The sequence below is a fragment of the Equus quagga genome, chromosome 6 (assembly GCF_021613505.1).
Source record: "Equus quagga isolate Etosha38 chromosome 6, UCLA_HA_Equagga_1.0, whole genome shotgun sequence".
Classification (NCBI taxonomy): domain Eukaryota; kingdom Metazoa; phylum Chordata; class Mammalia; order Perissodactyla; family Equidae; genus Equus; species Equus quagga.
In genome coordinates, this window is record NC_060272.1 from 112,310,887 (window position 1) to 112,336,806 (window position 25,920).

Genomic DNA, 25,920 nt, shown 5'->3' on the forward strand with positions numbered 1-25,920 from the left:
AATTAGGGCATCACACATTTACTGATTGCCTGAGAAATTTCTGTAAATGGTTTTTGCTAGAAATAAAGGCACAAAAACGACAATGCTTTTCCACAAGAAGCTTTTAGTCTAATAAGAGAGAAAAAAATGCATATAAGTGATTTCCACTGGGAAAAATAAGAGCAAATATAGAAACAATAACTATTATTATAGATTCTCTATTAAGCGCATTAATCCTTTCAATAGCCATGGGAATTCAACGCTATTATTATACATGAGGAAAATCAGAGAGGAATAGTAATTTGTCTGCTGTTTCACAGCTAGTCAATAAAGACTGTAATCAAGGTCTGCATGTCTTCTAAGGCCATGGTCAATGCTGTCCTAGCTTTCTGCCAGGACAAGTGTATCATCATCAGTAACAATTACCATTTATGCAATGCATTCCTACTATCTGCATGCTACATGCTTCGTCCACTCAGCTAACTTCAAGTCTAATGAGGATGCCTTAATTAAATTCTTTTACAACCAAGAATGCTCTGTTTATTATTATTCCATGCCTTATCATCATTTTCTTTGGGAAAAAAATCGCATTGTTATAAATTTGGCAAGGTTGTTTGGCAAGAAATGCTCTCTGTGTTGGTTGATTAGGTCATTGACCATGGGATCAAACTCAAAAAGATGCCCTGCCCAAACTACTAGTGTCCCTGAAATTCCAACACTTGCCAATTCTTTTCTTTCTATTAGATACTTCTTTTTACTTATTTCCCAATTTCAAACTGCACATATTTAGACCTAGAGTATGTCATGAGACATTTCATATCTTGATGGAAATGATTCCCTTTAAGAGACAGAATGAAAGCATTGAGTATCTACACAGAAAGTGGTTCTGAAAAATGTTGGTGGCAATATACGTAAGTAGGCAGGGTTAAAATTGTGTACTTTAATACATCAATACTTATTTATCTTCCAAAATAAACATATTTTGCTCACCTACATATTCACAAGTGATTCAAAAAAAGCTTTAAAGTCTGCTCCAGAGCATATCTACTACCATTAAACTGGAGTTGTATATATGGCTATTTGAGATCAATCTTGTTATATCTATGTGAGACAAAGCACTAAGAGAAATCCTAGGTGTTGAGAATTAGTCATCTAGAGAAAGCAAGAGAAAGAACATCCAAATAAAAACCACTTCCACAAAAAGGAGAGATACTTTTTTTTTTTTTGAGGAAGATTAGCCCTGAGCTGACTATTGCCAATCCTCCTCTTTTTACTGAGGAAGACTGGCCCTGAGCTAACATCCGTGCCCATCTTCCTCTACTTTATATGTGGGGTGCTTACCACAGCATGGCTTGCCAAGTGGTGCCATGTCCACACCCAGGATCTGAACCGGTGAACCCCAGGCCACCCAAATGGAACATGTGCACTTAACCACTGTGCCACTGGTCTGGCCCAGGAGAGAGACGTTTAAAGGCCTGCTACAGAAACAAGATGAACCTCCACTCAACATTTGGTTCTGATGTCAAAATCAAGCCTGATGATGCCACATATACACCAAGAGGATATGAAAAGTTTCATTACTCACATAATGATGTTTTCTGCAGAGAGCAGGGTGGCTCAAAGCAGTTCTGAAAAGACTGGTGAGGGGTTTTATTGTGGTTAGAGAGTGTGATCATTCCTGTACATGGTGTCAACTTCCCAGTGGTGGTAAATGAGTTAGTGCCTGGGCTTGCCCAGATGTGGACTATAAGAAGAAGTTCAAGGGTAGGCTTAAAAGCTGTCAGCAGTCAAACACCAAAAATGGAGGCAGACTGTTGAGTACAAATATATTTTCGACTTTGCCCTACAGTGACATTTCTTTCCCAAGTTTAAGGCAGCCTACATATTACAGACTTGGAATCCTTATATTCCAGAACCACCACCACAGTTTTGCCTCTTTACAACTGGCTACTAAAAGTCATAGGATTTCCTTTTGACATTATCAATTGAGAGGAAAATCAGATAGAAACTAAATCTATCTTGGCCCTGTGTAAGAAGAAATAGACAATAAATTAGAAAAGTAAGTCAGTTTCAAGGTGTATAACGAGTAACTCATTGGCCCTGAGAGCAGTGAGTACGAGTATATATGCTTTGGATGTACCTTTTCTCTTCCTGATCTTGAATCATTGTGCTTAATTGTAAGCATATTAACATTTAAGCATTTTTACTTATTAGCAATTTTTCCTTACAGATATAATTATACTAAATTACAATATTGGTATATGTGGTTATATCAATTATAAGCTTAATCTAAGATCTAATGTGAAACACTAGAACATGACTGCTGAAAGAACTTCTCAGCAGATCTTCAAATAGATATTCTCCTCTTTCATTGTGTCATTGAAATGCTACTAAAAGAAAGGGAGAGTAGACCCAAATTTGATAATTCTCTTTGGGAATTAAAACAGATATGTTTTAGTTTTCTCTTTGTTGAAGGGTTGACATTCTTCATAATTCACAATTCTTAGGGGGAAAATCATAGCTGAGGGTGTAAATCAATTCATTGAGAATAAATTCAATATATAGTCATATTTTGAAGTTCCAGTGATTACCATATTGATGACTTTAAATTGGATAAGGAATATTTTATATTGTTATTATGTTAATTGCCACTCTAAAGAATTGTAATACCAGAAACATAAGTGAAGTCCATTTTTAATTGTAATTCCAACATTTGATGTGCCTAAATTTAAAATAAAATTTTATTGTTCTGGGGAGAAATCTAATAGATTTATGGCTATCATATATTGTGTGTGAAGTTATATCTAAGTATTTCTAATAAAAGTTTATTTCACATGAAAGTAAATAATTTGTGAGTTTGTAGATATACTTTTTTTATAACTTTGGAAAAATTATCTCAATTCTTACATTTCAAAAAGAACTATGAAATATGAATTATTTTAATGGCTTTAGCTTTTGGATACAAATCTGAATTTAAGTATAAGATAAATAAGCAGATATAATAATTTGGGAAATTTGTCCTCTGCTGGGAAATTACATTGGGTTTAAGTAATTTAAGCCAACTAACTGGCTTAGACCTCACATAAGAAGCAGGTGGAGCTTTTCTCCCCCAAATGGCTAGATCTCTACCATTTTGCTTATTTATTCCCTGAGATATGATATTGAAAACATTTTGAGAGGCAACTTTAAACTTTCTATGCCAGAATAGCTTTTATTTTCTTATTAACAAGTAGTCCGTTGTTTATTAGAAGAATTGATTCACACAATGAATAATTTTATGAGGTTGAACTTATAAAGATGATGAAACCTAGCAGTTAAAGATGTTGACTGAGTTTTTATATTTTATTTTGACTCTTTTGGCATAAAGCTCCTATTGCAGAGAACCATAGTTAACACACTTTTCAAGAATAACAGTTACATAAAGGAACTATTTAAAATATTGATGAAAAATACTTTCTTACTGCTGAAGTTTTTTTTGCTAGTTCTAAGATACTATACTGCAAAGTTTCTAACTTTATTCTATTTACTGTATTTTAAGGCCTTATAAAGATGTCTAAGATCACTCTATTAATTTTCCTCTCTGTGATGGATAATGTCGTTTCCATGAGAATATATATGGATTACCAGTACTGTAGTTATTTTATGATCTATGATTAATTATGTCACTGCATTCTGTTACTTTCTGATATTGGGAGAGAAGAGAAACTTCTCAGACTATAAAAATAAGAAAAAGTAGGAAACTAAATGAATTTAGTAAAGATTTGCCTCCAAAAGATTTAGATTTTCTCGGAAAAACACAATTGTCCTTTGCAATTTTCAAAGTAATTTCGCATTCATTATATTATTTAGTCTTCATTAAATTTCAATGGAGTAGATATTGCCATTATTATACCAATTTTGCAAATGAGAATATTGAGCTTTAGAGGGGTTAAGTATCTCTTCAAACATATGGATTTAAATATTCATCCTTGCAAGGGATCTTTATTGAAAAACCATCATATGCCAGGCATGCTCTGAGCACTAAGGCTGTAGACATAAACAAAAAAAGTCCCAGATCTAACGGAGTCTGGTAGTAAAGATAAACAGAAACCAGATGTGTAAACAAACATGTAGTATCAACTACTGATAAAGAAGGTTAAGAAAAAGGAAAAAGAGAATAGAGTATGATGTGGGGGACGGTATTATTTTAGATAAGATGGGTAGGGAAAGCTTGGTCGAGAAGGTGGCATTTGCGCAAAGGCACCTATTAAGTAACATAGTAAGCCATGTGCTCGTTTGGGAGAAAAATCCTCTCTAGGAGAAAGAAAAATAAGAGCCAAATGTCTTGAATTTGGAGCACGTTTAGCTTGTTGTAGGTGGATCATGAAGGTCTTATAGGCTATAGGATTGTGTCTAGATTTTACTCCGAGAGACACAGGAAGCCATTAGAGAAATTTTAGCAGTGAAATATCTATCATATTGTTTATATTTTTAAAAGTTCACTCTGGTTGATTGGAAGGAGGCTAAAATCTAAATGGCAAGCATACTGACCAATCAGAATGGCCAACATCCATAAATACCTGGTATTTTCACACTGATGAGTAAACAAATGGATATCAATCAACTTGTCCCAGAGAGAGGGAATAATGGATCATTTTAAACGCTGACTGAGAGTTAATAAGAATTGGTAGACGTTTGACTGAAAATTACTGCTACAAATCCTGTGTCCTTTTCACTATCCAATGCTTCTTCAGATTACTAAACAAAATGTTCTACTCACTGCACAACAGACTTTTAAAACATTTTCTATATACTAATGTCAGAGTTAAGACAATTCAAAATTTGACTTGAAAATTTCATTTACAAACAGGTTGTGATTCTTTTTCATACTAGAATTTACAGAGAAAACACTGGTTATTTTTCTGGCAGTCAGAGAGGCTTTTCTCAGCTTAAAAGTAAGGAGAGAATTTAACTTTTAAAATTTTTCTCAACACCGCATTGCTAATATATGATAAACATTTTAAAATTGTCTCTACGTTTTTAATCTTTTACTCTTTTAACCAGTTTTTAGCAACGTAACTCAAAGAAATAACCAGAGATGGAACATAAAAAATAACACAGTAATTATAGCTCCATTCTACTTAAAGTAGGAAGAACATAACTAAAGAAAAGTAAAAATGAAAAACAGGTAATTGAATAAAATATGCTATGGTCAGAGGATAGACTACTCTATAGTCAGTAACGCTCATGCTTTCACTGAATATTAATTAACATTAGGGTAAAATGCTTAGAATTTAGCTAAGCTTGAAATGGTATCACAAAATAGTATATGAGATAATAGGCAAAACAATTTTTCGGGTGTGTGCCCAAACATTGACAGTGATTATGAAACTATCAAAGACAGGGATTAACCATCAAAGATAGGAATACAGTCAAATGCAAATTTTTTTTAATAAATATCTTCTACTTTATATCCTTTCTATAATGAATATGTATTAATTTTTATGATCAGAATAATAGAAAATAAAATTGGACATACATCTACTTGGTTTGTTTATATATATAGGTATCTGTCTATCCGCATATCGTATATATCAGTTCCTATTATATTGACCACTGTATCCCCCCCAACCTTTGCCATTTCATAGTTAACACTTACTTAATGTGTACAGACAAAAGATTAAGAAAATAAGTAAAAGTTCTGCACAGGTAGGTTTGTCTCTCTGCCCGAATGCTTCATATAACTTCTCCCAAGCTGCTGGTCCTATCTCTGTTCCTTATTTTCGTTTATATCCTCCTGGCCTAGAGGTTGACTAGTACAAAATGAGAGCATAGGCCAAATAGCAAATTCACACTTGCACCTTCCAGTATAAGTCAAATTTGACAGTAGTTAAGCAGATTACAGACCAAGAAAATGAAATAGTATTTCTTTAAACCACTGACGCTGATTCTGAAAGGAAAGTTTCAGCAGCTTTCCAGGAAGAGAAACACCAAATGATGAAAGAATTTATTTATTTTTTAGTTTTAATTACCTAGAAGCATTTGTTTAATAAACGTCACGAAACTTAATTTTAAATTGAAAGCATGCCTAATTTTACACATGATTTCCCACAACTGCTATTCCTTAAGGTTTCGATTATTTGACTAGAATGGAACTACAGTTTTGATTTATATCTCTTGAAATGCATTAGTATCTTTATCAGTTTAGAATTCAGAGTCTTAAGTTTTATGTACATTATTTTCACAAAATACATTTTTTTTTTTAAGATTAGCACCTGAGCTAACAACTGTTGCCAGTCTTCTTCTTTTATTTTTTATTATTCTCCCCATCCCCCCCCCCCACCCCCGGTATATAGTTGTATATTCTAGCTGTGAGTGCCTCTAGTTGTGGCATGTGGGACGCTGCCTCAGCATGGCCTGATGAGTGGTGCCAGGTCCGCGCCCAGGATCCAAACCGGCGAAACCATGGGCTGCCGAAGCGGAGCGTGTGAACTTAACCACTTGGCCTCAGGGCAGCTCCACAAAACACATTTTAAATATCACCCTGCCTTAGTAATTATAAAATTTTTTTTTTCCTTTTAAAGTCATGTATTTAAAATTTCCCATTCAACGTTGGAAATAATATGTTTTAATTTAAAATAAAGGCTTATCTAGTAAATGTATATAAACAAATACAAATGCAGAATAAGATAAATAGATTTCATGTTTTTCTTTAAAATTCATGGACGTAAGCAAATTATGTTATCCTGTAATCCTAATATAATTTGATAAATGAATGCACTTTTTCTCTTAACAAGTAAGAATGAATCTTTCAAGATTTATTTTTGATAATTTCATTCTTTCACATTTCTGATGCCATAAAACACAGGTCATCATAAAATTTTCAAATACCATAGCATTAAATGTCTTCATAATATAATAATTCTAGACAGAATTAATAAGCAATGTACCAGTTATAGGGTCAACATAGCCTTTAAGGTATTTTTTTAAAGTATTTCTTAAAAGTAAGTTAGCTCAAAATGAATTATTACTTTTAAATACGTATGTCTACCTAATTATTCTATAAAATATTTCATAAAATATGAATAGTTTGATAGTCCCTAAAATTTCACATTGTCTATTTAAATTTCTAAAGCTCCAAATATTTGGACATATCCCTACCATTGGAGTTTATTCTTTGCTGGAATCCAACGAGTCAAGAAATTCTGTATGTATGTAAGATTTTGGAGGGAAATAATGTAAAGAAAGTCTAATATGAATATATCTTGACCTTAACTATTTCACATAAATAAGTTTGTCACTTTCGGTTAACATTTTTCAAGTGAAACTGCAAGGAAATGCAATTGTACATTTATTAACACTAATGTGAGTTTTATTATAGAAATATACAGGAAGGTTGAAGAATAGAGGGACAATTAGATGACAAAAAATTGAGAATGACAGAAATCCCAGGAAAAACAGATTACCCTCTCTCCACCTCCCTTCTCACTTGAGGAATCAGGAAAGGTTTGTTAACTATGAATCACACGTTTGCAAGAAGCCTGTGAGCTACCTGTGGCCATGAAAAGGCCCAGAGAGTCTCTGAAAGCAGGAAACTCTCAAAGATTACCTGGCAGTAGTTTCGTGAAACAGACCTGATATAACTATTGTTCCTTTCTGCCTTGCACATGTATCCCGGTCCACAACCCAACTTCCAGTAACGGAATCCTTCTTGATTACAAGTGGGACAAGGTTTGAGTCAATCATGGTCACAATGATTGCACACTTGAGCCAAGTAGGGCCAATCTGAATCCTTTCCCAGGAGCTTTTCTGCAAGAAGTTGATAGGAAAACTTCTTTTCTTTGGACTAGCTATGATGGAATGACTTGAGAGCTGCCTTTTGCTCTTTTTGCCTGGATAAAAATCTATCTGGTAAGAGGAAAGGAGGCCAATTGTGGGAAATAGAAAGAAAAGATTTAAAGAGAAAGAGAGGAAAAATAATGATGAACAAGCCCTAGATTGCAGACCCTCAAGTTCCCAACTTCTTCATGTCCATTTTTTTCCCATCTGATGTGTCAAGGACTAGATATGAAGGCTAGGAGCCGTCAATTGTGCCAGGACTTAACTATTCATAGCCTTGAAGTGTGGACCACGACTACAAGGAAGTTTAAGAAAGACTGTGTATTTTGGATTTTTAAAACCTAATAGGCAAAAGTAAGCTGATAATTAACAAGCAAGAAGGGACACATAAAATGATCAAGTAGCATCCTCCTTGATTTGTCCCTGATGTCTCATAGTATGTTTATTATCTGAATATTCAATGTTAACATTACCAAGTCAGTGCAAGTAAACTGATGTTTAACATTCTATTTATGTTCCACACGGTTATGTTTACAGTACTAGTCATTCTTTACAAAAATAAATTGTGCACTGGTCTTGGCTCTGCTTAGAATATTTCCTTTTAAGCCCAATATAAAAGGAGCTTTTGTTTATATCCATATGTAAAGTTCAAAAACATTCCTCTACATTTTGATTAGCAAAAACAGGAGACGAGGAGTACAAGTTATTGCTAAGAACCATTGGGAAGGATTCTGCAAAGAGATTCTCAACAGCCACTGTAGAAAACAGGTGAATATATAAGGAAATGAATGACTGCATATCTATCTAATTGTTACAGTGTCTAGGTTAGCAACTTCTAGTGATTACATTCTTGTGAGAAAGAATTAGAGAGATCTGTACCTGAGTTGTATATGATGCAATGAGGACATAGAAAAACCTGAAAAAATGATTTAAAAGTATTCTTTAAATGCTACAAGTTTTAGAGTGTTTGGCAAGCTCTCCCATTTTATTACTTACACTGTCTGGTTTACCCCATGGAAGCAGATACAATATCCTTATTAGTGGAAGCAAACATGAAAGCAAAGCAGTCCTTTCCCAATACGTCAGAGAAGCTATTAAAAACAGCTAAAATGTAATAAATAAAATCGCCACAATAAAGAAAGTATCATTGCAGAAACAAAGCCCCATCATATTATTTTCCTTTTAACACTGATCTACAGTCCTTCTGGCTACAGTGCTTGGAGCCATTTACCCTCTACAGTTGTTGTAATTATATCTATCAAATGTGATGTGCGTTTAATTGGATTTTAATAGGACTGCAGCTCGTTGTTTAGCAGCAAGTTTAACAGGAGAGTAATTTATTACTGATAAGGTATAGGGTCTTCAGTTCCTCCTGCTAAGTAAGAATTGGAAATACATTCGAAAACCAATGTCTTGGGTGAAGTTTCCACTCTGAAAGCAAATCTCTATAAATCAAAGTGGGTGATTATTTTGCCTATGTTCTGAAGGGGTTGAGAACAGATATTAAAATGTTTAATAGCCCTGTCTGTGAAAAATGTTGTTTAAAAAAGTGCTGCCTAAAATTTTCAGGTTAATTAGATACTGGATGCAAATTTTCATGATAATATTGTAACAACAGGTACATTTCCTGCTTGAGGGAAGTATAAACCAATAACAAATTAATTCTGTGAAAACATGAACAAGCTAGCTAACCAAAAGTTGTAATATTCGTGAAAAGAAATAACTTTGACATGTAAAGGAGGTGTAGAATTTTTAAACAGTAGTTTCAAGGCAATAGAATCCATTACCATGTTAGGTTTTTAGATAGTAGTTTTGATAAGAGTATATTAAAAGGTATTTTACTATATTACTGCGGCATGATGCTTTATGTGGCTGAAACTTAATCATAATCCCTGCTCACATACTTGTCTATCTCAGGTAAGTTGGTTTCCATTTTGATAGTGATGACAGAACAATGAGTAGGTGTTAATCGTTACATTGTCAGAACAGTCTCCTGAATGTTTGAATAGTAATTTAAGGTGTCTTTGGAAAAGCAGACACTACAGGAAACAAGGGGGAATATGGCTTTAATAATAATGTACCTTTATCATGAATACATACATATGTCTCCCTGAACACATATTAAGCAGATGTCACTATTTTCATCCTTTCACATTTCAGAATAATGGAAGGTGACTAACATTAAGGAACATTTAGGTGAGTTGATGAAATAAACTTTGAAAATTTCAATTGAATCACAAGACTATTATATGTGTCACTTTGTTACTGACGTTCCTGTTTCTCATACTATTTACTTCATAAAATATATAAAGCTACTTTGAAAATACCTCATTAATACTTATCAACCTTCTGTTCTTAATGGTATGAAGGAGAGAAACAATAGAAAATTCAGTCGTAAAAACAAAATTCATTATGTAAGGTGCAGGTGCAGGCAGCTAAGAAAAACCAGGACGCTGTTTTAAAAAACATCAATTACAATATTCAAGACTATATTTTCTAGAGCTCTAGATCATAAAGCATCAGAATCTATACATCTGTGTTCGGTTAGATTTGGATTAAAAGCATGAGAATATATTCTGTATGTATGAAAGCTGCCTGCACAATTGCTCCTTGAATTCTGCCATGATTTTGAAGCTAGCAAAGCATAAGTACCTGAAATTCATTCTATCTCATGGCTTCTATATATAGGGCATGGCCTGAACTACTTTCTGTAACCTCCTGTAGCAAGAGTGTAAATCAAGGAGCTACATGGTGGATGCAAAGGGGAATGAATGACCCTTGCCCTTAATTAGGTCACATGCTTCTTGCAGAGAAAGAATATATACATAAAACATAACTCCACAAGAGAGCATATGAAAATGTCAGTTGAAGTTACATCTACTTTTAAGCTCTGCGGGAAATTGATTTCTAGCCAACTTCCATATCCTTAATCTTTACACTGAGAATTTTTCACTATTTCACCATTCACCTTCAGGTGTTCAGGAATTCCCTAAACTCCTAATATCTCCAGTGAAGCTTATCTTTTCCCATCTGGTTCACCAAACCATCCAGAATTCACATCTTCTATAGAAGTGTGCCTGATAGGGTAAACACAAGCATGATATTTTAAGTCAAGATCTCTGGGTTTCGGCCTCTGGCTCTGCCAGTTATGAGCTGTGTGATTTTGAATGCATTACTCACTATCTCTAAGACTTGCTATTCACACATGTAAGATGTGGATTATAATGGTACCTACTTCAATGTTGTTGTGTTAAAGGAAGTAAAGCATTCAAGAGACTTAGCACGCTGCCTGGCTCATAGTAAGTGCCCAGATGTTGGTTGGTTGTTGTTGGTGGGGGTCACATAGTTATCAATCTACAAACTTTTGTTGAATCTGTAAGTAGTACACACCTAACACCAGCATTGTAACTATGGACTTTCTTGGGCAGACCTGCTGTTGCCCAATTGCCGATTGCACGTTGAACCCGGCATGGCTTAAGAGAAAATAATGACAACCACACATTCTTGATATTCAATGCTTTTTTTGTTGGTAATTATAGTAAACGTAGAGTTGAAGGGATCCCAGTAAGATGTGTTCATCTAGGATATGGCTGATATTAATTTGGACTTCTATGTGATGGGTTCTATGGCCCAATGATATCATTTAATGTGAGTATTTTTGCTAATTAATAATAACCGAAAAGGTGCATCAGTCTTTTACTTTTGATTTTACTAAATGGTATAATAAATTTGTATGAACACCAACAAGATTTAACACAACTCCAACGTCATACCATTAATTTCATGTGTTTTATTTGGTAATGATTTCTTGGCTATGATAGCAAAAGCACAGTCAAAAAAGCAAAAATTGACAAGTGTGACTATATCAAATTGAAAATCTTCTACACAGAAAAAAACAATCAACAGAATGAAAAGGAAACTTACAAAATAGGAGAAAATATTTGCAGACCATCTATCTGATAAGAGGTGAATATCCAAAATATGTAAGAAACTCCTACAACTCAATAGCAACAAAATAAAACAAAACACGCAAATTAACCCAATTCAAAAATGAGTTAAGGGAGATCTCGTCAAGATGGCGGTGTGAGCAGACGTTGAACTCATCTCCTCCCATGAACACAACCAGGTTACAACTATTTTTGGAAAAATCATCCCAGATCGAAAACTGAAAACTGGATCAAAAGAACCCTCACAACAAAGGATAGTCCTGATGAAGGCAGAAGAAGCAGAAATTCCTTCTGGAGAGGAAAAAAGCCACCTTTGGGAGCAGTGGAGCTTCTCAGCTGGCCAGGTGGGAGCCACCCTAAGGTACGCAGCCCTCCCTGGAGGAGTGAGGTCCAGAGCGTGGGCGGTACTGCTATAAGCATCCTTCACACTCAGCCCAACTGAGACGGGGGTCTTACTGTCTGGCTTTGCTGGCTATTAACTGCAGCAAGGATACCCCCAGAAAAGCTATTGGCTGAAAGCTGAAAAGACCCAGGTCTTAAAGGGCCCATGCACAAACTCACTCATTGCAGCAACCTAAAATCACCAGAGAGAAGGCTGACAGTCCTTTGGTGAAACGAGACTCACTTGGTAGGCTGTGGGGGCATCGTGGTGAGAAGAGGGACCTCTCCAGAGATTGAGACATTGGTGGGGGCCATTGTTCTGAGCTGGTTCAGGAGTGCTGACATGGACCTGGGTGGGTCCCATGGAGGTTCATCCCTTGACCTGTTAGCCCAGGGGTCTGACACGCCCACTAGAGCACAGATTTAATCCAGTTCAGTCAGGGCAGACGACCCAACATAGTGACCAGCCCCACCTAACAGCAAGCCCTTAGGCTACTTTTCAGCCTGCATTGACTGGGTGCCTTGATCCTCTACAGGCAGGCAAGGGTGTCTGCCTCTGTGGGGCAGGGCCTGTGTGATGGCCAGGTGAACTGTGGAGGGCATTGGTGGAGGGGTGGGGGCCTCTGCAGTGCGGTGTTGGGGTACGCTCCAGGGGGTTGAGAAGTGTGCATGGGCCAGGACTGTGTTGACTGTTGATGGTGTACGTAGTCCTGTGGGGGGGTGAGGCTTATCAGTGGCAGAAGACCTGTGCTTCACAAATAGCCAAAAAAAGGATCAGCCCCACCTTCCAAAGCCTGAAACACTGAGTGCCTCCATGCCAAGGGCCAGCCCCACTCAGCTGCATGCCTAAGAGAACTGACAACAGCCTTGTAGGCCTGAGGCCTATCACAACTGTAAGCTCCTGAGCCTAGCAACCAGCTACACTAGGTACCAACACAATTAAGAGGAAAACTGCAATAGGAGTGTGCTGATAGACTTTGTAGCCAACAGTGCTGAGGCTTCCCAAACTGGATTTACAAACAGCGGGCCTGGGAAGGAAAGATTAGACTCCCTGGGTACCTGCAGTGAGAGCAACCCTGCCACAGCAGAAAGACACAAGCAGCCCACAAAGGGGTCATTTCTGGTTCTTATGGACTGGTGACGAGAGGGAAGCACACTGCTGGGCCTCATAAGGCATCTCATACATAAGGCCACTTCTCCAAGATCAGGAGACATAGCTGACTCACCTAATACATAGAAATAAGCACAGAAAAAGAGGTATAATAAGGAGACAAAGGAATACTTTCCAAGCAAGGGAACGGTACAAAACCCCAGACAAAGGACTAAAGGAAACAGAAACAAGCGACCTTCTCAACAAAGAGTTCAAACAAAATATCATGAGGATGCTCATAGATATGGGGAGAAGAATGGATGAACACAGTGAGCACATCAGCAAAGAACTGGAAGATATGAAAAAAAAAATCAGAAATGAAGAATACAATACTGGAAATGAGAGATTCACTAGAGGGACTCAATAGCAGAGTAGAGGAGGCAGAAGAACGGATCAGCGAGCTAGAGGAAAGACTAGAGGAAATCACCCAAGCAGAACAGAAAAAAGAAAAAAGAATTAGACACAATGAGAACAGTCTAAGTGAACTCTGGGACAATATCAAGCGTGCTAACATTCGGATTATAGGTGCCCCAGAAGGAGAAGAGAGAGACAAAGGGGCAGAAAATTTATTTGTAGAAATAATAGACAAAAATTTTCCTAACCTGAGGAAGGAAACAGACATCCAAGTTCAGGAAGCACAGAGAGCACCAAACAAGATAAGCCTAAAGAGGCCCACACCAAGGCATATTATAATTAAAATGTCCAAAATCAAAGACAAAGAGAAAATCCTAAAAGCAGCAAGACAAAGGCCACAAGTGACATATAAAGGGAAGCCCATCAGGCTATCAGCGGACTTCTCGGTAGAGATCCTACAGGCGAGAAAAGAATGGCACACGTATTTAAAGTGTTAAAAGTAAAAAACCTACAGCCAAGAATACTCTATCCATCAAGGTTGTCATTCAGAATGGAAGGAGAGATAAAGAGCTTTCCAGACAAGCAAAAATTAAAGGACTTTATCACAAAGAAACCTGTTCTGCAAGAAATGCTGAAAGGACTTATTTAAGTGGGAAAGCAATGAGCACAAATAGAGATAAAAAAAATTATCAAAAAAACAAAATAACAACAAAAAACCAGGCAATAAAATCACTCATAAGGTAAAAATATAGTAAAAGTAGCAGATCAACTACCTGTGGAGGTAATATGAAGGTTAAAAGACAAATGCAGTAAAATCACCTATTTCAATGATAAGAGGGTAATGGATAAGCACACTAAACAAGAGACTATATATGATGTGAAAAACATAGAATGTGGGAGGAGAGGAGTGAAAAAGAGATCTTTTAGAAAGAGGTCAAGCTAAAGAGGCTATCAACTCGATATAGACTGTTATATGCATAGAATATTAAATAGGATCCTCACGGTAATCACAAATCAGAAACCTATAACAAGCAAGGAAAAAAGTAAGACAAAAGAAATCAAACATATTACTAAAGACAGCCATCAAACCACAAGGGAAGAGAGCAAGAGAAAAAGAAAGGAACAGAGAAGAACTACTAAAACACCCAGAAAATAAAAGTGACAAAATGGCACTAAATGCATATTTATCAATACTTTACTTTAAATGTCAATGGACTAAATGGTCCAATCAAACGCAATAGGGTGGCCAATTGGATGAAAAAACAAGACCCATGTATAAGCTGCATACAAGAGACACACTTCAGACCTAAAGACACTCACAAACTGAAAGTGAAAGGATGGAAAAAGATATTCCATGAAAATCGCAACAAAAAGAATGGGGGGGTAGCAATACTTATATCAGACAAAATAGACTTTAACAAAAACTGCAACAAGAGACAAAGATGGGCACTATATAAAGATAAAGGCAACAATCCAACAAGAAAATATAACACTTGTAAATATCTATGCACCCAACATAGGAGTGCCTAAATATATAAAGCAATTACTAGCAGACACCAAAGGAGAAATAGACAGTAACACAATAATAGTAGGGGACTTTAACACTCCACTAACACCAATGGATAGATCAAAAGTCAAATACCATATGATCTCACTCATAAGTAGAAGATAAAAACAATGACAAACAAACACATAACATTGGAAATTGGATTGGTGGTTACCATAGGGGAAAGGGGGGAGCAGGAGGGCAAAAGGGCTGATTAGGCTCACATGTGAGGCGATGGACGATAATCAGTTTTCAGGTGGTGAACATGATGTAATCTACACAGAATTCGAAATATATTATGATGTACATCCGAAAATAGAGGAGTAAATTTAAAAAGAAATGAGTTAAGGACTTGAAGAGGCATTTCTCCAAAGAAGAGATACAAATGGTGAACAGGTATATGACAAGGTGTTCAACATCACTAACGGTGAGGGAAATGCAAATCAAAACCGTAGTGAAATATCACCTCACACCTGTTAGGATGGCCATTATCAAAAAAACCAAAAGATAAGTGTTAGCAAGGACGTAGAGAAATTGGAACCCTTGTACACTGTTTTTGGAAATGTAAATTGGTACATCCCTTAAGGAAAACAGTATGGAGTTTCCTCAAAATATTAAAAATAGAACTACCCTATGATCCAGCAATTCTACTTCTGAATATATAGTCATGTATTGCTTAGCGATAGGGATACGTTATGAGAAAAGCGTTGCTAGGTGATTTGTCATTGTGTGAACATCACAGAGTGTACTTACACAAACCTAGAAGGTATAGCCTACTACACAGCTAAGTTATATGGTACTAATCTTGTGGGAATACTGTCTTATATGCGGTCCATCGTTGACCAAAACATCATTATGCGGCTCATGACTGTATATTCAAAAGAATTGAAATCAATATTTTGAAGAGGTATCTGTACTTCTGTGTTCATTACATACTTGTTCACAATGGCCGAGACGTGGAAAAGACCTAAATGTCCATCAAGAGATGAATGGATACAGAAAATGTGGTATATACATACAATTGAATGCTATTCCTCATTTAAAAAGAAGGAAATCCTGGAATATGTAACAACATGGATGAACTTTGAAGACATTATGCTAAGTGAAATAAGCTAGTCATGTAAGGACAAATATTGAATGATTCCAATTACATGAGGAATCTAAAATAGTCAAACTCATAGGAGCAGAGAGTAGAATGGTGGTTGTCAGGGGTTAGGGGGAGGGATAAAGAGGGAGTCGTTCAATGGGTATACATTTTAGTTAAACAAGATGAATAAGTTCTACAGATTTGCTGTACAACATAGTGCCTATAGTTAACAATGCTATAATGTGTACTTAATAAATTTGTTAAGAGAGTAGATCTCATGTTATCTGTTCTTACCACACACACACTCATGCAACAAAGAAGTCTAAGAAAACTTTTAGAGGTGATGTTATGTTTACTACCTTGATTGTGGTGGTGGTTTCACAGGTGTATGCATATGTCCAAACTATCTAATTGTATACATTGAATATGTGAAGGTTTTTTTTTTTTATGTCAATCACATGTCAATAAAGCCGTTAATTAAAAAAATAATAAAGTAAATGTATAACTGGGTATTTGGGTTTAGAGTTTGTGAGAGTGTGCTCTGATGTTATATGTCCTGAATTCAAATTGTATCCCCGCCACTTACTAGCCATACAATCTTGGGTAAGGTGCTTAACCTGTTTGTACCTCAGTTTAATCATCTTTAAAATGGGAATATTGACAGTAGATCCCTTAGGGCATTATTTCATGGTTTATAAGAGGTGATGATCGTGAAGCACTTAGCACAGTGCCTGAAACATTCTAAGTGCTCAATAAGTTTTTGCTAATATTATTATCCACAATGCAAGCGTGTTCTGTATGATGAGCACTGTGTAGTATGCAGGCCAGGAGAGGGTACTAAGGGAATGTAAAACAGGAGGCATAACCTTGTCTAGGCCATTAGCTGGGCAAAGACACACAAGGCGCCATCAGTGAGCCAGGCTGAAAGACTGGCATGGGCAAGTCCTTACCCAAGACAGGAAAAAATATGGTATGTTTGAAGAAATGAAAGAAGGACCATGTGGTTGGAATGTAAAGAATGGAGGGGTTCATCGCAAGGCATGAGGCTGGGGAATTAGGCAGCAGCCAAATCACAACTGTTGTTTTAAACCATGCATAAAGTTTTAGTCTTTAACCTAAATGCAGTGGGAGGTAACTAAAGAGTAGTAAGCATGGGAATTACATGACCAGAAACGTACTAGAAAAGAAAAAAAGAAAGCACTCTTGCTGCAATGAAAAGAAAGGAAATAAAAGGAGAAGCAAGGAGACTCCTTAAAATGTTGTTGCAGTAATCCAAGTAGGAGATGATTTCAGTCTGTATCAGTCTGTATTAGGATGTGGAAAGTTGGAATAGAAAGAAGTGAATGAATTATAGCAGTGGGTTCTCGATAACACTAGTTATATATTAGAATTTCCTGGGCTTTTAAAATTATCATTATTAATCCAGTGCTTGGGACCTACATCAGGCCAATTGAATCAGAATCTCTGGAGTTAGGACTCAGGCAAGCATATATTTTTAAAATGCTCCCCAGGCTATTCTAACATTCAGATCAGGGTGAAAACTACTAGATCAGAGAAATACTTAGAAGGAAGAATAGACAAGACTTGTTTGATTGGATGTGGTGGGTTAGGAAGAGGCAGAAGTTAAGAATGAGCACCCAGGTTTTTGATTTTTATCACACAATGGATAATGGTAACATTTGTTGAGACAGAGAATGTAGAGAGAGAGGAAATTTTTGGTGCGAAGGTGGATTCTGCTTGAACAGGTTGAGTTTCATGATCCTATCACACACCCAAACAAGATATAGGGAGGCAGTTGCATTTGTGATCTGGGACTCATAAGAAACATCTGGTATGGAGGTGTGAAATTAGGAAGCATTGTTTGTAGGTAGATGATACTTGATATGATGGGAGTGGGTATAGTCTACAGAAAAATTTACAGTGAGAAGACTATCTAAGATTAAATCCCAAGGAATTCCAACATTGAAATTTAGATAAAATAGAAGGAAACTATAAAGAAAACTGAGAATGAACATTGTAGTGTATTCATAGCCAAGGGAATAGATTTTAGAAAGGGGCTTGTGGTCAAATATGTTTGCTTCTGCTAAGAGATATAGTAATATGAGTACTGAATGTGTTTACATTTCCACCTGGAAAACTCCAAGTCTCTTACAATTCAAATTCTGCCTGACTCTTCTCTGCACTGAAACAGCACAAAAAAATGTCCAGAGGAAAATAAAAAGCAGTAAAGAATAAAATGTAATCCTACCAAATTTTCCTTGGATATTTGATTTCTCATATTCTCACATTTTCTCTTCAAATTCACATCTTCCCTTCAACCTCTCAGTCCTCCAACATTCCTTCCCCACGTGTTATTCTGGACGGATTCATTTTTACTAAAACAATAGAAGCAAACAGAAGACAACGATTTCATGCTCCCAATTCTTTTTTATTGCCTATCTGCAGCAATGCTTACAATCTTTTCTTTTCTTCCTGTTACCATAAAGAGATGTCCTTTCTCCTATCTTATGCCAAACCCTGCAGTTTTAAACTGAATCTTAACTTATTTCATCAGTCAAAGTCTCCTATTGCTATGAACCTTGTTTGATCCAGCATCACCACTTTCTTCTCTCTCTTAGACTCTCTCATCTGTCCCATTAATGTTGCTTTTTGTGTAACAATAAGCAAACATATCTCCCATCTGAAGATCATGATCCTCTTTTGACCCCAAACTGCTTTTATCCAAGTCATCATTTCTTTTTCCTCTTTAGTGCAAATCTTTTCTTTAAGACTTTATCTTTAGAGCACTTTTAAGTTCACAGAAAAATTGAGGGGAAAGTACGAAGATTTCCCATATACTCCGCACCTCCCCACATGCAGACTCTCTCCCATTATCAACAATCCCCATCACAGTGATACCCATTTGTTGCAATTGATCAATCTATATTGAAACATCATAATCACCCCCAATCCATAGTTTACATTATAGTTTACTCTTGGTGTTGTACATTTTATGGGTTTGGACAAAGGTGGAATAATATATATTCATCATTTTAGTATCATACATAATATTTTCACTGCCCTAAAAATTCTCTGTAGTTTGCCTATTCATGCCTTCCCATCTCCCCCAATCCCTGGTAATTACTGATCTTTTTACCATCTCCAGGGTTTGGCCTTTTCCAGAATGTCATGTAGTTGGAATCAAACAGTATGTGGCTCTTTCATATGGGACCCTTTCACTTAGTAATATGCATTTCAGTTTCCTCCACGTCTTTTCATGGCTTCAGAGCTCACTTCTTGTGTCAGTAGGTGTTCTCTCTTTCTAATACAATAGCCTATTTATTTGCATCTTATATCTAGCCTTTCTTTTGATATTGACCAATCTTTTATGGATATGAAATATATTTTAGCTACCTTAATCTTTTACACGTCACTGACTTCTCTTTTTATAAAATGTTATTTTCTTCTTTTTTGTCTCATTCAATAGAGCTTTTGTCCTTATCACTTCAGTGAAACTATTCTTGTCAGCATCACTAACAGCCACTTCGTGTTGAATCCAGTAGTCAATATCCATGCTTATTTAACTAACTTCTTCATTGCTTATGACACTATTGCCCATGCCCACTTTCTTGAGACACTTTCCTTCATTTCCAGCACATTACTGTCACCTAATTGTATTCCTATCCCACAGCTCTCCTTTTGAGGCTCCTGTTAAGGTTCCTCCTCCTTTGTTCTACCTCTAAAGATCGGAGTGCCCCTAATCATTTTCCTTAACCCATTTATTTTTGTTATTTATATTATCTCCCTTTGCGATCACATCCTGTCTAATGGCTTCACATTCCATCTATAGACTGACAATTCCTAAGTTTATATCTCAAGGTTTGACCTTTCCACTGAGCACCACAATCATATAGCTCCTTTATGATATTTTCACTTGGAGAACTAATAGATATTTCCAACCTAATAAGACCAAGCCAGAACTATTCATCCTACTCCTACCAACGCCAAACTAGCCCTGCCCTTAGTCTTCCACCTTCGTTAACAGTACCATCATTAACATGGCTTCTTGGATCAAAATTTTCAAAGATTTTCTTGATTGTTGTCGTTCTTGCAGATCAAGCTTATTATTGCTTCACGGACTTTATATGTAGTGTTTTTACTTCTGGAACATTGTTCAAGACAAATTCCTTAATGCTTATTATCTCGCATCATGTAGTCTGTTTAAATATTATTGTCTCAAAGAAAGATTCCTTGACAGGCATATCTGAAATAGCCCACCTCTCAATTAATCACTGTACATTTAAGCAACTTTATTCTTTTCATAGCATTTTTCATCACCTGAACTTAAATTACTTATCAGTTTATTTATTTTCTATCTCCATCATTAAAATGTAAATAAAATGATGGTGAGGGCTTTGTTAGTGTAGTGCAACACTCTTGACTTATTACCTGGATAAGTATGTACAGATCAGGGCTTATACATTTTTGTTGAAAGACAATATGATAAATGGAGGCTACATATGTAAAGATAGATGGAAAATGACAAGGCAGGAGAGGTGTGAGTATGTGTTATTGTTAATGGCAATAAACCAGGAGAAAGAGAGAGAAATTAGATATCTAGGAATGAATGATTCATGTTATATATAGAACTGCCCACTGAAGTTGCAGGTATCTCCTGTGTGGGTGGTGGGCATGGAGGTAGGACATGAACATACCTGCCAGACATTTACATTCTATTTGGTAGATTTAATACCTGAGATTGAGAAGCAGAGATTTCAGGTTCATGGAGAACAAAGAGAACTACATATATATATATGTGTGTATATAACTTGCATTGATAAAATATATATATGTACATATGTGTATATAAAATCATGTACTTGTTCAGATGTAAGATCTTTAAAGTCTTAACATTACGAACACTTAATGCTTAATTTTGTCCTGCAAACAACCCTATGTTCTGCTAATTTCAAAGAAGCTTAGGAAGCAATATGTTGTGGAAAATAATGCATGGTGTTCAGATTCGTGAGTCTTGAGTACGGATCTTGGCTCCCCTGACAATTGGCTATATAACAAGACTCTGGTTTATTCGCTAACCTCTGCCATCCAATGTTCCACATCTGAATAAGTAGAGATAATGATGTCAAAGTTCATTCTGGGGTTGATTGAGATGGTATGTACAAATGATAATTCTGTCTCCCCTCCCTACCCATACTTTACCATGAATTATTCCTTATGGACACGGCTGCATGTCCTAAATAATAATAACATTGAAAACTAATTCTCTGTGTATAAAATGATAGCATCAGGAAACATTTGGAAGTAATTTGAAAGGATTTCTGAGGACTTTAGTTACGCACACCTCAGTGATTTTGAGGAGTCTTTTCAGTAACAAGGCCAGATGCTATTTTGAAAAGGTATCTTCTTGTCATGTAATAGTGATTATTGTTTGTTCTTGTTCAAGTATTGTCATGTCAAGTGTGTATCCTTATTAGATAATATTGGATATGCTGTCAAGTATGCTTGTTCTCTTATTCAAAACTCCTTTTTTGTAGAATTCTATATAAAGCAGATTGCTTCTGCAAAGCACATTTATCATGCAGATAGAGTTAGCAACATTAATGTCAAATGTCAAACTCAAATGTCTTTGTATTTTTTAATAATAAAATAGCTCATTTAAAATATGCATCACATTGTTAGATGCCAGTTTAATAATTTGAAAATGATGGTAAGTGGCATCTCAGGGTATTTCTCATGGGCTTCTGCTTCAAAGAAAAGGCCAAATTAAATGGAGGCTTTTGAACTTTGAATTTAAATATGTCTCAGCAAAGCAGTTAAGCATCTGGGTGACTTTAGGGTCAAATGTATGATTTGCTATACCAGGTTCACCGATTAGTAACTGTGTAACTTTGGATAGATTATTCAAACTTTACGAATCGTAGATTTCCCCATTTAAAAAATAAATATGAGTATAATTATACTACCAAGCCCATCTATTTTATGTGAGAATAAAAGGATACAGTATATATAAAGTATGTAGAACAATTAGCATTTAAGAATTACTCAATAGAAGCTAGTTTTATTATTGCGATTATTTTATTAACGACTCGGGCAGACTCCACAAAACACTTAAGAAACCAGCTCTTTTTAATTGTCAAGTTAAACAGTCGGGTATGCCAATTCTTTTGCAAAGTTACTGCACTTAACTTATTTTTCATTCTGTTCCCTTGACTGTCTCCTTCATGGGCCTTGAGTTCTTTGAGGTCTGTGAAGTTGTTTCTTGTTGATATTCTCAGCGCCCAGCATATTGCTTGGCACACTATGGTCCCACATTCCAAATTCGTTTAATTACTTAGATGAATCACCTTCACATAACATAAAATTATCTGAGAAAACTTATTTAAACACTCTTTGGAAGAACTTCTTGTTAAGGCAGCAATTTAAATTGTTTTCTTATGTATAAGAATCTTTGCTTTCATAAAATCTACTTGTATGTTAAATTCATGATGGTTTCTACTGTTTTAGGAAGGGAGTGAATCCTGGGGTAATTGAAATTCACTTTTCAATATAATTTGTATAAGAACTAAAGTGGAGAAAAATTGCAGACATTATATTGCATTCTCATAACACACATCAATCTATCTACTCAAGTCTCTGAAAGGACATGTTAGAATAAATCTGAGCAACCCTTTGAAAACTCATGATTGAGTACATCAGGCAGAAACTAAATATCCTATTAACATTTTCTAAAACTGAACTTATCCCCTGTAGCAAAGGCATAGTATACTGTTCTACAGGGTTTTGTTTTGTTTTTTCCTGCATAATGCATGGTTAATTTCATTTTGAAAATTGATTAGACTACCTGATTGATTGCAGTGATTGCTTTTCATGTCTTGAGCAAGGAGATAGCATTTATAATTCTTATTAAAAGTTGATTAGTATTTAATACTGTTAGTCTTGTTGAATGTTGCATAATAAATTTTAAAACTGAAACCTGCATGGCCAATTACTAAACATAAATATAAAGTAAATCACATCTTCAAGTGGTATAAAAAATTCAAAGGCATAATCTTCAATGTTAGAACAAACCTGAAAAAATTCTCATTAAAGGCAGCAGCTCTGTGGTCTTAAAGAAGCTTTTGTTGTCTTCTTCGTGAATATGTTTGTGATTTCTGCCTGGGAATGAATACAGACAGCTTTGTCCCTAATGCATTTAGAATTTGCATAACATAAGACTGTACAACTATCCAACTGGTTTTATTTTCCTAAGGATTGTATCTGTGATTAAAGTACACCATGAATTAAAATGTGTATGCCTTCTATGTACAGACCTGACCTACATACTCATACTTTTGTGATACCTTGACGGAAATATTTAACTGCATTTTAAAATGGGTTTGCTGGTAAATGAACTCCAAATTGCTGAAACAGATTATACAAAATGCTGTCACTGTGGAGATCTACCTATTTCCTTCACCTGTTAAGCAGCGCGCGGTAGACATAAGATCTCAGGCAGCTGCTGAATGAAATGGCTTCTGGATGGCACGAGAGAGTTGTGTTCTTGGGTGGTGTTTGTTTTGTGACTCTTGGCACTGTGATACCAGTTGTTTTCAGGGAGAGACGGACACTATTCTCTTCTGTAGGCCTAGAGTGTATTGCCTATGACCACTGGGGACGATACACATTGCATACCTTTTAATCTGTTAGAGAGAAACGTAAAACCCTAAAATGGTTGCAGAGTACAATGGAATCTGTGAGTAGGCTCTGGTTAAGTTTTATGCAGTGGCTGCCTCAGCCACCCATCCTGAATCTCACGGCCCATTGTGCAAAAAGTACATCACTAGGTTGACAGCAGACAATTGAGATTAGTGGAAGTGACACACACACATGGAGGAGTGCCGAGTAGGCAGAAAAAATCAGCAAAAGGGAAATGAAGTGACCTCCTAGCAGCAGATGAACATGACTCAATCAGCAATGGAAATCAATGAACTGAAAGGAACTGGCAGGGAAAATCAATGAGGGAATTGTGCACTGACCAATGAATTTTGTCCCCTTTTGTATTTTTGTCTGGCTGTAGCAACTAAATATTCAAGTATATCTCGTCCAGATCATTCTAGCCTTTCCAACCCTATTTACATTCTCAGTTGCCTCTAGCTCCCATGCTACTATACATCAGTATCTGTGCAAAATTTAAAACACCCAAAGATGATGCAAGTGTCATTCCCAGCACACCCCATGGGAACATAACCAGGGATAAGACTTCATCTGAGAACCTGGATATCCAAAAAATGGCAGAGTGGAGATTAGCACAAAAAGTTTAGACTGGGTCTCCAGGGCCCACAAGAAAGTTTCAATTTTGCCATTAAGTTTTATCTCTGAGTCACTTACTTAAACTTTGACCCTTAGTTATAATGGACATTGTACATAGACAGCTTAAACAACCACAGTATGTTAAACAATGTCCTAGAGACTGCCTTATCTCTCCCAGGGTCCTAAAGTTGCTGAATTATACATTCTCAGTGGTGAATTAAGCAATGCTATCATTGAAGGAGGGGACATCATTTTGTCTCAGGGGCAAGTAAGACTCGTGCAGTAGGTTCAGCATTTAATTACAAGATTTTAGGATTTATGGTTGTAAACCTGGAGCAATAATGAGCAACTCATGGGAAGGAACAATGCCACAAATTCAGCTAATGACAGGAGATTAAATTCTGAAAATTTGGAATTTAGTGTTCTGCCTTGCAGTGTGGTCTTCCACAACTGCAATCACTCTCTGTGCCGCTGCTCCCTATTCTAAACCATAGTTGCCTGCTGCTTCCCTGGATCCCTGGGAGACTACAATAAGAAATAGTTCATTAAAAGTATCTCAAAATCTAGGAGCCAACAAGGTGGCCTAGTGTTTAAGTTCGGCCTGTTCCACATTGGTGGCCCAGGTTTGGTTCCCATGAGCAGACTTACATCCCTCATCAACATCCATGCTGTGGTGGCAACCCACATACAAAAACAGAGAAAGATTGGCCTCAGATGTTAACTCATGGCAAATCTTCCTCAGCAAAAAAAAAAAAAAAAAGTATCTGAAAGATCTATGAAGTTTAAAATAATATGTAAGATACTGACATTGGGAAAATCGCAGCAATCTGGACATACAGATAAAGTTAACAGGGAAAACAAACAGAGCTGTGTTGTTTTCAGCCTAAAAATAAAATAAAACAAATTTGTGTGCTGACCCAATACTCTGTCACATTTTTTGATTCTAGGTGAGATGTTTTCCCGTCATTTCTTAGCAAGAAGTGTTTTATTTTTCCTGATTGATAATACTTTGGCCATTGATTAAATATTTCAGCCTGTCAACATTTCTGTTTGGTTCTGTAAGTCTCTAGTCTGTTTTCTTGGTTCTTCCCCTCAGTAGACCGCATACACCCGGATGACCTGCCTCTGACTCAGGCTTCTTTGTAACTCCTATCAAATTTAGCAAAGTGACTCATTTGAGAATAAATGCTTAAAATATGGCTTTTGTCCATGTTGCTAATGAATTGCCTAATTCATTACCTTGTGTTAAGTATTTATCAACAGTAATGCATAACTATTTAACATTAAGTATCTTAATCTTTACTAAATCTTGTGACTTGATCTTTTAGTTTTATATTTAAGAAAGCCAGGATGCAGAGTGAGAAAGTCA